Source organism: Vicia villosa, linkage group LG7 (genome assembly GCF_029867415.1).
Source record: "Vicia villosa cultivar HV-30 ecotype Madison, WI linkage group LG7, Vvil1.0, whole genome shotgun sequence".
In the NCBI taxonomy this organism is placed as follows: domain Eukaryota; kingdom Viridiplantae; phylum Streptophyta; class Magnoliopsida; order Fabales; family Fabaceae; genus Vicia; species Vicia villosa.
Genome location: NC_081186.1, coordinates 50,012,274 through 50,024,331, shown reverse-complemented (window position 1 = coordinate 50,024,331; position 12,058 = coordinate 50,012,274). Strand labels below are relative to the sequence as shown.

Here is a 12,058-nt window from a genome sequence, read left to right as displayed (position 1 = left end):
CTTCTCATCAGAACTTCATATTTATAGGCGTTGGAGAAGATGACCGTTGAGTGCATTTAATGCTTTGCGTGTTCCGTACAGCATCGCATTTAATGTTATACGCTTTTGTCAACTACCTCGAGCCTTGTTCACGCTGTGTCTACTGACGTTGCCTATAATAGCTTTTAACGTTCCTTTTGTCAGTCAGCGTAGCTTGCCACTTGTACTTCCTTCTGATCTGATGTTTGTGAATACAACGTTTGAATATCATCAGAGTCAAACAGCTTGGTGCAAAGCATCTTCTGATCTTCTGACCTTGAAGTGCTTCTGAGCGTGATACCATCAGAACTTCAGTGCTTCTGATCTCATGTTCTTCTGATGCTTCCATAGACCCATGTTCTGATTCTGCTTCGACCATCTTCTGATGTCTTGCCAGACCATGTTCTGATGTTGCATGCTGAACCCTTTGAGACAAAGCTTCTGAGAGCTGAATTATGCATACTCTTTATATATTTCCTGAAAAGGAAATTGCATTGGATTAGAGTACCATATTATCTTAAGCAAAATTCATATTATTGTTATCATCAAAACTAAGATAATTGATCAGAACAAATCTTGTTCTAACAATTTTTAGTTTATTTTCTTTGACTTATCTCTTCTCCCTGAGCACACGTGAGGAAGAATCCTCTTTTCTATGGTTTTATGTGTGGGATATATACAATGAATTGTTTTGATAAAAAAGGGTCTCGCTGTCCCCCCCCCCCCCCTTCCTTCTTATGCATTTCAACATCTTTTATAGTGCAGAAATTAAGGGTTCTCCTCTAATGGGCCTAGTACCCAATTAATCTAATAACTCAAAATAGATTAGACCTAATAATCCTAATACTAAATTTAATAGAAATAAATCTAATATTATTTATTCTAATCCTAATAATTAATACTAATACTTATAAATAATGATAAAATTAAAATTAAAAACTAGTTAGTAACAAAAAAAATATTAAAATTAAGAAATTAAACCCAACATACTTAACAATCCAATAGAATTAGATTATGCACCAATTATTAACCAGTTATGGACTTTCAGATGATCAAACCTTATGGTGGACTGGATTGGGTCAAACGTTTGGGCTCAAATACTCCCTAATCCTAACACTTATTTTAATTCGGGACATTTCATAAGAGTGTGGGTTTGACAATAGGAATGTCAAACCCCATGACTCTCAATTTGGACCCTTGATGAGTTAAAAGACATGAATTGATCGGGCAAATTTTGGGGTATGACAGTAGGATTTTTAATTTCTGCTTTTATTTTATATTAACTGCGTGGTTAGTAAATAGGGAGTGGAAAGATAAAAATCGAACACAGCTCACCTTATATACAAGATAAAATATTCAAACTGAATCACATGATTGTTGCACCCACACACCTTTAAGGTAATCTCTCTTATGCTGCCTTTCGATCAAAAATAGTCGAGTCCCTCGGATGTAGGGATACCTTAGCCTGTTGCCTTCGATTCAAATCATCATAGTCCCTCCGATAAAATATCATAGTCCATTCGAGTTGCCTACAATGAAATGATCTCGTCCCTCGATGTTGCCTCGATAAATGATGATCGTCCCTTCGAATGCTAAGGTATCCTTACCGGTTGCCTATAGATGACTATTCCACCCTTTCCTAAAGACTTCCTGCCCTTCTTATGATATGGATAGACTTATGGCAAACGATGACCCTCGATGATCCGTACATCCAATGAAAGGACTACCTACCCTCCTTATGGTATGGATAGCCCTTTCAAACGAAAAGCTTAAAGAACAAGAAAGACAGTCTCAGGGTAGGTGCTCTTAAATGCTTGCTTCACATTCAAACTTTCAAATTACTTTTCACACCCCTTTTCCAAATCAATTCAAAAAGGCTACGCTTATTTACAAGCTAAAGTCCTTATTCAAATCTTTTCAATTCACACACGACACTCTTTCAAACAATTCAAGCAAACAAGTGAGCTAAGCAATTAAGAGTCCATGGATAACCATGGATACAAAGGGTGCTTACACCTTCCCTTTGTATAACCTACCCCCCGAACTCAAGTCTTTTAAAAAGGTCTTTTCCTGTTCTTTTAGCCTTTCTATATATTGGATAAAATAAAAGTCGGTGGCGACTCTTGCTATCCGCAACATTCAAAAAGTCAGTTCTCCCACCGTATTATAGTGATCTACCATTATCAGGATCAAACAAGTAACATGCATCTGCATAACCTATTAATTCTAATTTGGATACTTTGGTAAAAAAAATAAACCCATGTCTATTGTACCTCTAAGGTAATGAAGTATATGTTTGACTTTGTTCCAATGTCTTCGTGTATGTGAAAAAATGTCTCTTGCTAATAGATTGACAACAAATATTATACTAAGACGTGTATAATTAGCAAGGTACATTAGTTCTCCAATTGCACTGAGATATGGTACTTCAGGACCAAACAATTCTTCATCCTTTTCTCAGGGTATTAAAGGATCTTTCTCCATATCTAATGATCTAACAACCATTGGAGTAGACAACGGGTGACATTTTTTCATAGAGAAGAGATTTAACACTTTTTCTATATAGCCTTCTTGATGTAAAAATATTCCTTTGTCCAAATGCTCAATTTGTAAACCTAGACCTAATTTTGTCTTTTTTAGATCCTTCATCTCAAACTCTTTCTTTTAACAATTCATAGCTTTTGGAAGCTCTTCAGGAGTTCCAATAATATTTATGTCATCCACATAAACAAATATTATTGCAAATTATTTTCCTTATATTTTTATAAAAATAAAAGGAAAAATGGAGTTATTTTTATATCCCTCTCTAAACAAATATTCAATGAGACAATTATACCACATGCGTCCAGATTGTTTCAGCCTATAGAGAGACTTGTTAAATTTTATGGAATAGCTTTCTCAAGATCCAAAATTATGTGCATATGGTATATTTAACTCTTCGGGGAGTTTCATGTAAATTTCACTATCAAGTGAACCATACAGATAAGTTATTACAACATCCATCTATTACACCCCAAAATTTGTACTCCTGATTTTACTTCTAACTGGTTTATGTTCTGCATTCATTTGCATCTTTTCCTTAGGAAATTAACATAACTTTGCATTCATTAATCAAAGAAGCATCAAAATCATGGGATCAAGGAGCATGAATTAGGGTTTTCACTTATTTATGCTTGAGTTTGGCAAAGATACTTCAATTGAGATTAACTTGTATTAGGATTGGCTCTACAACCATCATGGGCCGCCTCTCTTTAACATTTAGTTTCCTCAAAGATGGTGCCTTACACTTGACTAGAGGATATTGTTGGCTTAGTTATTTGAAGATTACATGATCAGATGGATTTCTTGGCCTATGATTCATTTCCCTAGGCACTTGGTGATCTTTTGATTTCTTGGAATTAGGGTTTCCATGCTTGGAGTACAGGATGACTAATTAATTGCAATGGTTTTACGGATTAGGGTTTGTGTCCCAAGGCATGTGGTGGTCAAGCTGATCTCACGACCTTCGATTCATTAGGGTTTATGATATTGTATGCTTGGTAATCAGATGAAATATGTTCATTCATTGAAGTCAAGATCCTCACCAAGGCATCATGGAATTTCTTGAAACTATATTTTCTTATCTTATGTGCACTTAATTAGATGATTTGCTATGATTAATTGATGAGGGGTTATGTTTAAAGTCACTCTTGTTATGGGATAATTTAAATAGTTGATTCATTGGATTACTCGTATGATAAGTTATTGGTTAAGGATGATTCAACTGTTACAAGTTATCAAGTTGATTTCATTTGAAGATCAAGTTCAAGAGATTGGAATTAAGCATTTGGAGCACTAGGATTTTGGTTCAAGCACTAAAAAATTAAAGAACATATTTGACTTGAGTTTGAAGAAAAGGAAGGAAATTCATTCTTATTGACTTGAATCACAAGTTTCACTATATTTCAAAACTACACAAGTCCCTACAAGATTACAAGGACATTACGAGCAATCTACAAAAGAAATGACAAAATTCCATGTTTTGACCTAAAGTTGACTTTGGTCAACTGTTGACCAAAGTCAAACTACCCTAAACCCCTAAAATCCACTTCATTCCTTCTTCAAATCCATGCTTGCTCCAAACTCCACTTTTCCATTCTTCTTCTTCATTTTTAGCCATTATACATAATCCAAATGTTGCACGCACATTAAGCCAACTTTGCATCAATCCCCTGACATAAAAAGAAACCCGTTGCCAGCAATACAAACCAGCTCTACATAACTCCATAGGAATTAACCAAAATACGTGCACTAATCCAAACACATACACCAAAAAACTGTCACAACATCAAGCCATGGACAAACTTGAAGGATAGAAAAACACTTAGAAAGGGGGGGTTTGAATAAGTGTAGTTTGAAAACTTGAATGATAAAATCAATTTGCACAGTTATTTTTATCCTGGTTCGTTGTTAACTAAACTACTCCAGTCCACCCCCACGGAGTGATTTACCTCACCTGAGGATTTAATCCACTAATCGCAACAGATTACAATGGTTTTCCACTTAGCCCACGACTAAGTCTTCTAGAGTATCCTGATCACAACCTGATCACTCTAGGAACAAATGCTTAGACACAAGCTAAGACTTTCTTAGAGTATCCTGACCACCACGTGATCACTCTAATTACAACTGCTTAGACACAAGCTAAGACTTCCTAGAGTATCCTGATCAACACTTGATCACTCTAGTTACTTACAAATTAATGTAATCAATTCTAAGAGTATTACAATGCTTCTGAAAAGCTATAATCACCACAGTGATATTTCTCTTAACGTTTAAGCTTAATCTCACTAAAATATTACAACAGCAATGTAGTGAGCTTTGATGAAGATGAAGTTTCTGAGCTTTGAATTTGAACAGCGTTTCAGCAAGTTTTTCAGAATAGGTTTGTTCAGAATTGGTAACCTTGCTTCTCATCAGAACTTCATATTTATAGGCACTTTGAGAAGATGACCGTTGGGAGCATTTAATGCTTTGCGTGTTCCGTACAGCATTGCATTTAATGTTTCACGCTTTTGTCAACTACCTCGAGCCTTGTTCACGCTGTGTCTACTGACGTTGCCTTTAATAGCTTCCAACGTTCCTTTTGTCAGTCAGCGTAGCCTGCCACCTGTACTTTCTTCTGATCTGACGTTTGTGTATACAACGTTTGAATATCATCAGAGTCAAACAGCTTGGTGCATAGCATCTTCTTGTTTTCTGACCTTGAAGTGCTTCTGAGCGTGATACCATGAGAACTTCAGTGCTTCTGCTTCTGATCTCAAGTTCTTCTGATGCTTCCATAGACCCATGTTCTGATTCTGCCTTGACCATCTTCTGATGTCTTGCCAGACCATGTTCTGATGTTGCATGCTGAACCTTCTGAGACAGCTTCTAAGCGCTGATTTGTGCATACTCTTTATATATTTCCAGAAAGGGAAATTGCAATGTATTAGAGTACCACATTATCTCACACAAAATTCATATCCTTGTTATCATCAAAACTAAGAATATTGATCAGAACAAATCTTGTTCTAACAATCTCCCCCTTTTTGATGATGACAAAAACATATATAAATGATATGAATTTGCAATCAGAAAGAGCAGACGGCTAAAGACAAATTACACAGCTATAGTATAAGCATGTGAATATGTCTCCCCCTGAGATTAACAATCTCCCCCTGAGATGAATAATCTCCCCCTGAAATTAATACTAGAAGAATTTTAATAATAAAAGACTTCCCTGATTATTTCGGTAGAGACGTTCACATGTGCTTGATCTTCAGAACATTCATGACTTCTGATTTCTGCTTCCATACGACAGCTTCAGAACTTTGAATTTCTTTAGATCCTCAGAACATTCACAGCTTCTGATTTCTGCTTCCATCGGACAGCTTCAGAACTTGAATTTCTTTGATCTTCAGAACATTCACAGCTTCTGATTCCTGCTTCCATCGGACAGCTTCAGAACTTGAATTTCTTTGATCTTCAGAACATTCACAGCTTCTGATTTCTGCTTCCATTTGGACAGCTTCAGAGCTTGAATTTCTTCTTTCATCACTTCATGCTAGATTGTATCAGAACATTTTTTAATGTACCAGAAGAATATGCAGAAGATTTGTTTTACTTAAATGTAATCTTGATTGATCATTCATGACCTTATAATGCAGTCTTTAATGTATGATGATAGAATGTTGAATCATATTCCAACAAGTGTATCAAATATTGAATCCTCAGTGTAGCTTACCTACAATCACTGTGTTGATATTTCAAGTACATGTCTTTTATTGCAAATGATTTATTTCTAGAAATGTGAAATTTGTCTTTTGAACTCTTATGATATTCTGTTTTTGCAGTTTATTTGTATTTGAGTTTATTTACTGCATAGAACATAGGTAGTTGTTTTGGAATTTATTGCTGAGAATAGGTCGTTATTCATTGTGCTAGCAAGTTTCTAGACCGAGTGATAGATCCAGCAATAGTGTTCTTTAGGGGTGGACATCGGTTCGGGCCGGTTCGGGTTCGGGCCCAAAACCCCAATCCGGCCCAACCCTCGGATGACTAACATGGGCCCAATTCCGACCGGTTTAATCATCGGTTTTTTCGGGTTCGGGTTGAAATGGGTTCGGGTAACTGGACCGGTTTATTTCGGATTTCATTTTGGGCCTATATAAAATCCAGCTCAGATAGTAAATCCAATTGATTTTTTTCTATTTTTTTTAACTTTTATTATTAGCATACTAATAACTGGACCACTTAAATTTCAAGCCCAATATGCTTTTTATTTTTATTTTAAAAATGACAAAATTAACTTATACTTTATAAAAATAAATACTGATGACTTGGATAAAAAAATTACTAATTATTTCCAAAATTGAGTTATTGTGTTCGATTTTTTTCATACAACATATTTCATGTTTTCAAAAATGGCCCAATTACAACACAATATGGTTATTTTTATTTAGAACACTATTGTGTTCCATTTTTTCATACAAAATAATAAATCATCAAAAATACAAAAAAAAAAATAAGACAGTTTTGAAACAGAATTCTCCTACAAGAACTTCATGAAATTCACAGCTTAAATCATCTGCCACTAAAATCCCACTGTTTAAATCATCAAAATATTCTGGAAAATGTGATTTCAAGTAATAATGCTTCAGAAAATGTGATTCCAAGTAGTAAAAACACTCAAGTTCACTACCCCTTTAGAATCACTAAAGCCATGCTTATAGAAGTCAACTTGTTGCAGATATTTATCCTGAACAATACAAGAAAATATGGATTTAGAGGAACACTTTATATTATGGTTATACAATAAATTAATAAAAAGAATAATACATAATTTTAAACAAAACATACCAAAAAAACATTAAAAAAAACTATCATGTTATATACTGTTAGTTTCATGCTTCTACTAACAATGACCACAAAATAGATTAGTTACCAATTTTTAGAGAAACAAGAGATGTAACAGAGACTCAATAAATTACCATATGTTATACTTTGTTTGTTAAACCCTGAAAGTTTAAGACAGAAAATATAAAAAGTCAATTGAAAATTACAAGGGACAAAAAATACTTGGTAGTTGAAGACTAAAACTTAGAAGGTGAACTCATAGCTTACTATTACATGATTTATTGACAAACCAGAACAAAAACTCTTTGAAACCATTTCACTTTTAGTATGAATTCATATTTCAATAGATCTTTTTTAAGCTGCAATAAGAGTATACATATTAAAAGACTGTAACCATAGATCCTTAAAAAAAATCAACAAAAACTAACCACATGTTGTCTTCATTTCATTCAAGCAGTTGAATCGCCTCTTATGGTGAAAATTAGTTCATCACCTGAGAATAGAATACAACAACAGAACACACTTTACAAAACAAAAACTTCATAGATAATATAATTGTAAAATGAAAAAACACACTTATGATTTAGAAAACAAACTTACCCAGATCTGCATAATCAAACATAGTTTTTAACTAAATAATCCTTGCTTTAGATCTGTTTCCAATCCCATTCAGATCTACTTCAAATCCCCTTCAGATCTGATCAGCTTCAAATCTACATCAGATCAGCTTCAAATATGCTTCATGCTTCAAATCCCTGCTTCTTCTGCTTGTTATAAAGCCCTTCCCTATTGAAAAAAATAAGTTAAGTTATGGAAAAAACACAAAAAAATTAAGAAACATAATTTACATTGATAAAGTTAAAAACACCTGTTACAAAAACAAACCAAACCATAATATAATATATCTATGAGATTAAGAGCTCCAAGGAATGCGATTGAAGTCGTAGATCTGAAACATTGAGAGAAGGCAAGTCAAATAAAAGGGAAAAGGTTTTGATAGCTACTAAAATCATAGATCTGAAATACAGGGAAAAGGTTTTCACTTTACACTATAAAAGTGTACAATAAAAAAAAACCATGGCAGTAAGACAATTTTTTCATCTAAAAAAGTTTCAAACATTAATCAAAGACAACCATTAAATAAACATGACAGTTTAATTGAAAATAATATTCAAATGTTACACTAAGAACTGTCTAGCAACATAAAGATGAGTACTATGTTATGAAATCATAGATCTGAGAGAGAGAGAGATTTTACCTGCACAAGAGAAATACAAAAAACTTAATCATGGATCAGAGAGGAACGAATAGATATGCAACAGATAGGTTTGCAAGCGACGGCGAGCGACGACAACGAAGCTTCCTGTAAACTATTGAGTTTAAGAACGGCAACCCTAAGGAATAAGATTAGACAGATAATGAAAGTAGGCAACCCTAATTTACCTTTATGAACATTTACTCTGGGCCATAAATTGAGAGATAGCTTGGGCCAAGATTAATTGAAAGTCCAGCTCTGAAAGTCCAGCTCTCATATGTGTATGTTCGGTCGGATTCGGATTCCGACGGACCAAATAATACCAACCGAACCCGTCCGTAATCATCCGATGTAATCCAAATCAATGAACCGTTGGAATCCGCAACCCGAAATTATCCGACCCGTTTGCCAAAATCCAGTTCGGTTCGGACGGATTGTTTCGGACGGTGGTGTTTTGTCCACCCCTAGTGTTCTTAATCAAAATGTAAAAGGGGTCATTGAGAGGAAGTCATACGTAGGGGTGGACATCGGTTCGGGCCGGTTCGGGTTCGGGCCCAAAACCCCAATCCGGCCCAACCCTCGGATGACTAACATGGGCCCAATTCCGACCGGTTTAATCATCGGTTTTTTCGGGTTCGGGTTGAAATGGGTTCGGGTAACTGGACCGGTTTATTTCGGATTTCATTTTGGGCCTATATAAAATCCAGCTCAGATAGTAAATCCAATTGATTTTTTTCTATTTTTTTTAACTTTTATTATTAGCATACTAATAACTGGACCACTTAAATTTCAAGCCCAATATGCTTTTTATTTTTATTTTAAAAATGACAAAATTAACTTATACTTTATAAAAATAAATACTGATGACTTGGATAAAAAAATTACTAATTATTTCCAAAATTGAGTTATTGTGTTCGATTTTTTTCATACAACATATTTCATGTTTTCAAAAATGGCCCAATTACAACACAATATGGTTATTTTTATTTAGAACACTATTGTGTTCCATTTTTTCATACAAAATAATAAATCATCAAAAATACAAAAAAAAAAATAAGACAGTTTTGAAACAGAATTCTCCTACAAGAACTTCATGAAATTCACAGCTTAAATCATCTGCCACTAAAATCCCACTGTTTAAATCATCAAAATATTCTGGAAAATGTGATTTCAAGTAATAATGCTTCAGAAAATGTGATTCCAAGTAGTAAAAACACTCAAGTTCACTACCCCTTTAGAATCACTAAAGCCATGCTTATAGAAGTCAACTTGTTGCAGATATTTATCCTGAACAATACAAGAAAATATGGATTTAGAGGAACACTTTATATTATGGTTATACAATAAATTAATAAAAAGAATAATACATAATTTTAAACAAAACATACCAAAAAAACATTAAAAAAAACTATCATGTTATATACTGTTAGTTTCATGCTTCTACTAACAATGACCACAAAATAGATTAGTTACCAATTTTTAGAGAAACAAGAGATGTAACAGAGACTCAATAAATTACCATATGTTATACTTTGTTTGTTAAACCCTGAAAGTTTAAGACAGAAAATATAAAAAGTCAATTGAAAATTACAAGGGACAAAAAATACTTGGTAGTTGAAGACTAAAACTTAGAAGGTGAACTCATAGCTTACTATTACATGATTTATTGACAAACCAGAACAAAAACTCTTTGAAACCATTTCACTTTTAGTATGAATTCATATTTCAATAGATCTTTTTTAAGCTGCAATAAGAGTATACATATTAAAAGACTGTAACCATAGATCCTTAAAAAAAATCAACAAAAACTAACCACATGTTGTCTTCATTTCATTCAAGCAGTTGAATCGCCTCTTATGGTGAAAATTAGTTCATCACCTGAGAATAGAATACAACAACAGAACACACTTTACAAAACAAAAACTTCATAGATAATATGATTGTATAATGAAAAAACACACTTATGATTTAGAAAACAAACTTACCCAGATCTGCATAATCAAACATAGTTTTTAACTAAATAATCCTTGCTTTAGATCTGTTTCCAATCCCATTCAGATCTACTTCAAATCCCCTTCAGATCTGATCAGCTTCAAATCTACATCAGATCAGCTTCAAATATGCTTCATGCTTCAAATCCCTGCTTCTTCTGCTTGTTATAAAGCCCTTCCCTGTTGAAAAAAATAAGTTAAGTTATGGAAAAAACACAAAAAAATTAAGAAACATAATTTACATTGATAAAGTTAAAAACACCTGTTACAAAAACAAACCAAACCATAATATAATATATCTATGAGATTAAGAGCTCCAAGGAATGCGATTGAAGTCGTAGATCTGAAACATTGAGAGAAGGCAAGTCAAATAAAAGGGAAAAGGTTTTGATAGCTACTAAAATCATAGATCTGAAATACAGGGAAAAGGTTTTCACTTTACACTATAAAAGTGTACAATAAAAAAAAACCATGGCAGTAAGACAATTTTTTCATCTAAAAAAGTTTCAAACATTAATCAAAGACAACCATTAAATAAACATGACAGTTTAATTGAAAATAATATTCAAATGTTACACTAAGAACTGTCTAGCAACATAAAGATGAGTACTATGTTATGAAATCATAGATCTGAGAGAGAGAGAGATTTTACCTGCACAAGAGAAATACAAAAAACTTAATCATGGATCAGAGAGGAACGAATAGATATGCAACAGATAGGTTTGCAAGCGACGGCGAGCGACGACAACGAAGCTTCCTGTAAACTATTGAGTTTAAGAACGGCAACCCTAAGGAATAAGATTAGACAGATAATGAAAGTAGGCAACCCTAATTTACCTTTATGAACATTTACTCTGGGCCATAAATTGAGAGATAGCTTGGGCCAAGATTAATTGAAAGTCCAGCTCTGAAAGTCCAGCTCTCATATGTGTATGTTCGGTCGGATTCGGATTCCGACGGACCAAATAATACCAACCGAACTCGTCCGTAATCATCCGATGTAATCCAAATCAATGAACCGTTGGAATCCGCAACCCGAAATTATCCGACCCGTTTGCCAAAATCCAGTTCGGTTCGGACGGATTGTTTCGGACGGTGGTGTTTTGTCCACCCCTAGTCATACGTAAAATGTAAAATTGATAGGAAGTCAAAGTTCATTCTATGTGTTCCATTAATATACCAAAGAAAACTGATAAGAGAATATAAACGCACAGAATGTGACATATTATTATTATTATACTAAAAAAGAACCACAAATCATACGTAATATTTAAAAAGTAAAGACATCAAAAAGATATATATATATATATATATATATATATATATATATATATATATATATATATATATATATATATATATATATATATATATATATATATATATATATATTTCTCATCTTTTTAATCTTAAAAGT

At 33.6% G+C, this 12,058-nt stretch overlaps 2 long non-coding RNA genes across 6 annotated transcripts; both read right to left on the bottom strand.

The window, feature by feature from the left end:
- Positions 1 to 6,908: 6,908 nt before the first annotated feature.
- LOC131617207 (uncharacterized) lies at positions 6,909 to 9,105 on the bottom strand. Of its 3 annotated transcripts, none has more exons than XR_009288484.1 (6): positions 8,654 to 8,826; positions 8,264 to 8,344; positions 7,996 to 8,181; positions 7,824 to 7,888; positions 7,530 to 7,556; positions 6,909 to 7,297 (listed from the first exon to the last, which is right to left on the bottom strand). It is a non-coding gene; the product is annotated as an uncharacterized LOC131617207 (long non-coding RNA). The 3 variants fall into 3 exon arrangements; XR_009288483.1 differs by lacking the exon at positions 7,530 to 7,556 and adding an exon at positions 8,839 to 9,105 and having other exon boundaries at positions 6,920 to 7,297; positions 8,654 to 8,758; XR_009288482.1 differs by lacking the exon at positions 7,530 to 7,556 and having other exon boundaries at positions 6,930 to 7,297; positions 8,654 to 8,825.
- A 444-nt stretch (positions 9,106 to 9,549) lies between these two features.
- On the bottom strand, positions 9,550 to 11,749 carry LOC131617206 (uncharacterized). 3 transcript variants are annotated; one of them, XR_009288481.1, is made up of 6 exons: positions 11,294 to 11,466; positions 10,904 to 10,984; positions 10,636 to 10,821; positions 10,464 to 10,528; positions 10,170 to 10,196; positions 9,550 to 9,937 (listed from the first exon to the last, which is right to left on the bottom strand). It is a non-coding gene; the product is annotated as an uncharacterized LOC131617206 (long non-coding RNA). The 3 variants fall into 3 exon arrangements; XR_009288480.1 differs by lacking the exon at positions 10,170 to 10,196 and adding an exon at positions 11,479 to 11,749 and having other exon boundaries at positions 9,560 to 9,937; positions 11,294 to 11,398; XR_009288479.1 differs by lacking the exon at positions 10,170 to 10,196 and having other exon boundaries at positions 9,572 to 9,937.
- Between the last annotated feature and the right edge of the window lie 309 nt (positions 11,750 to 12,058).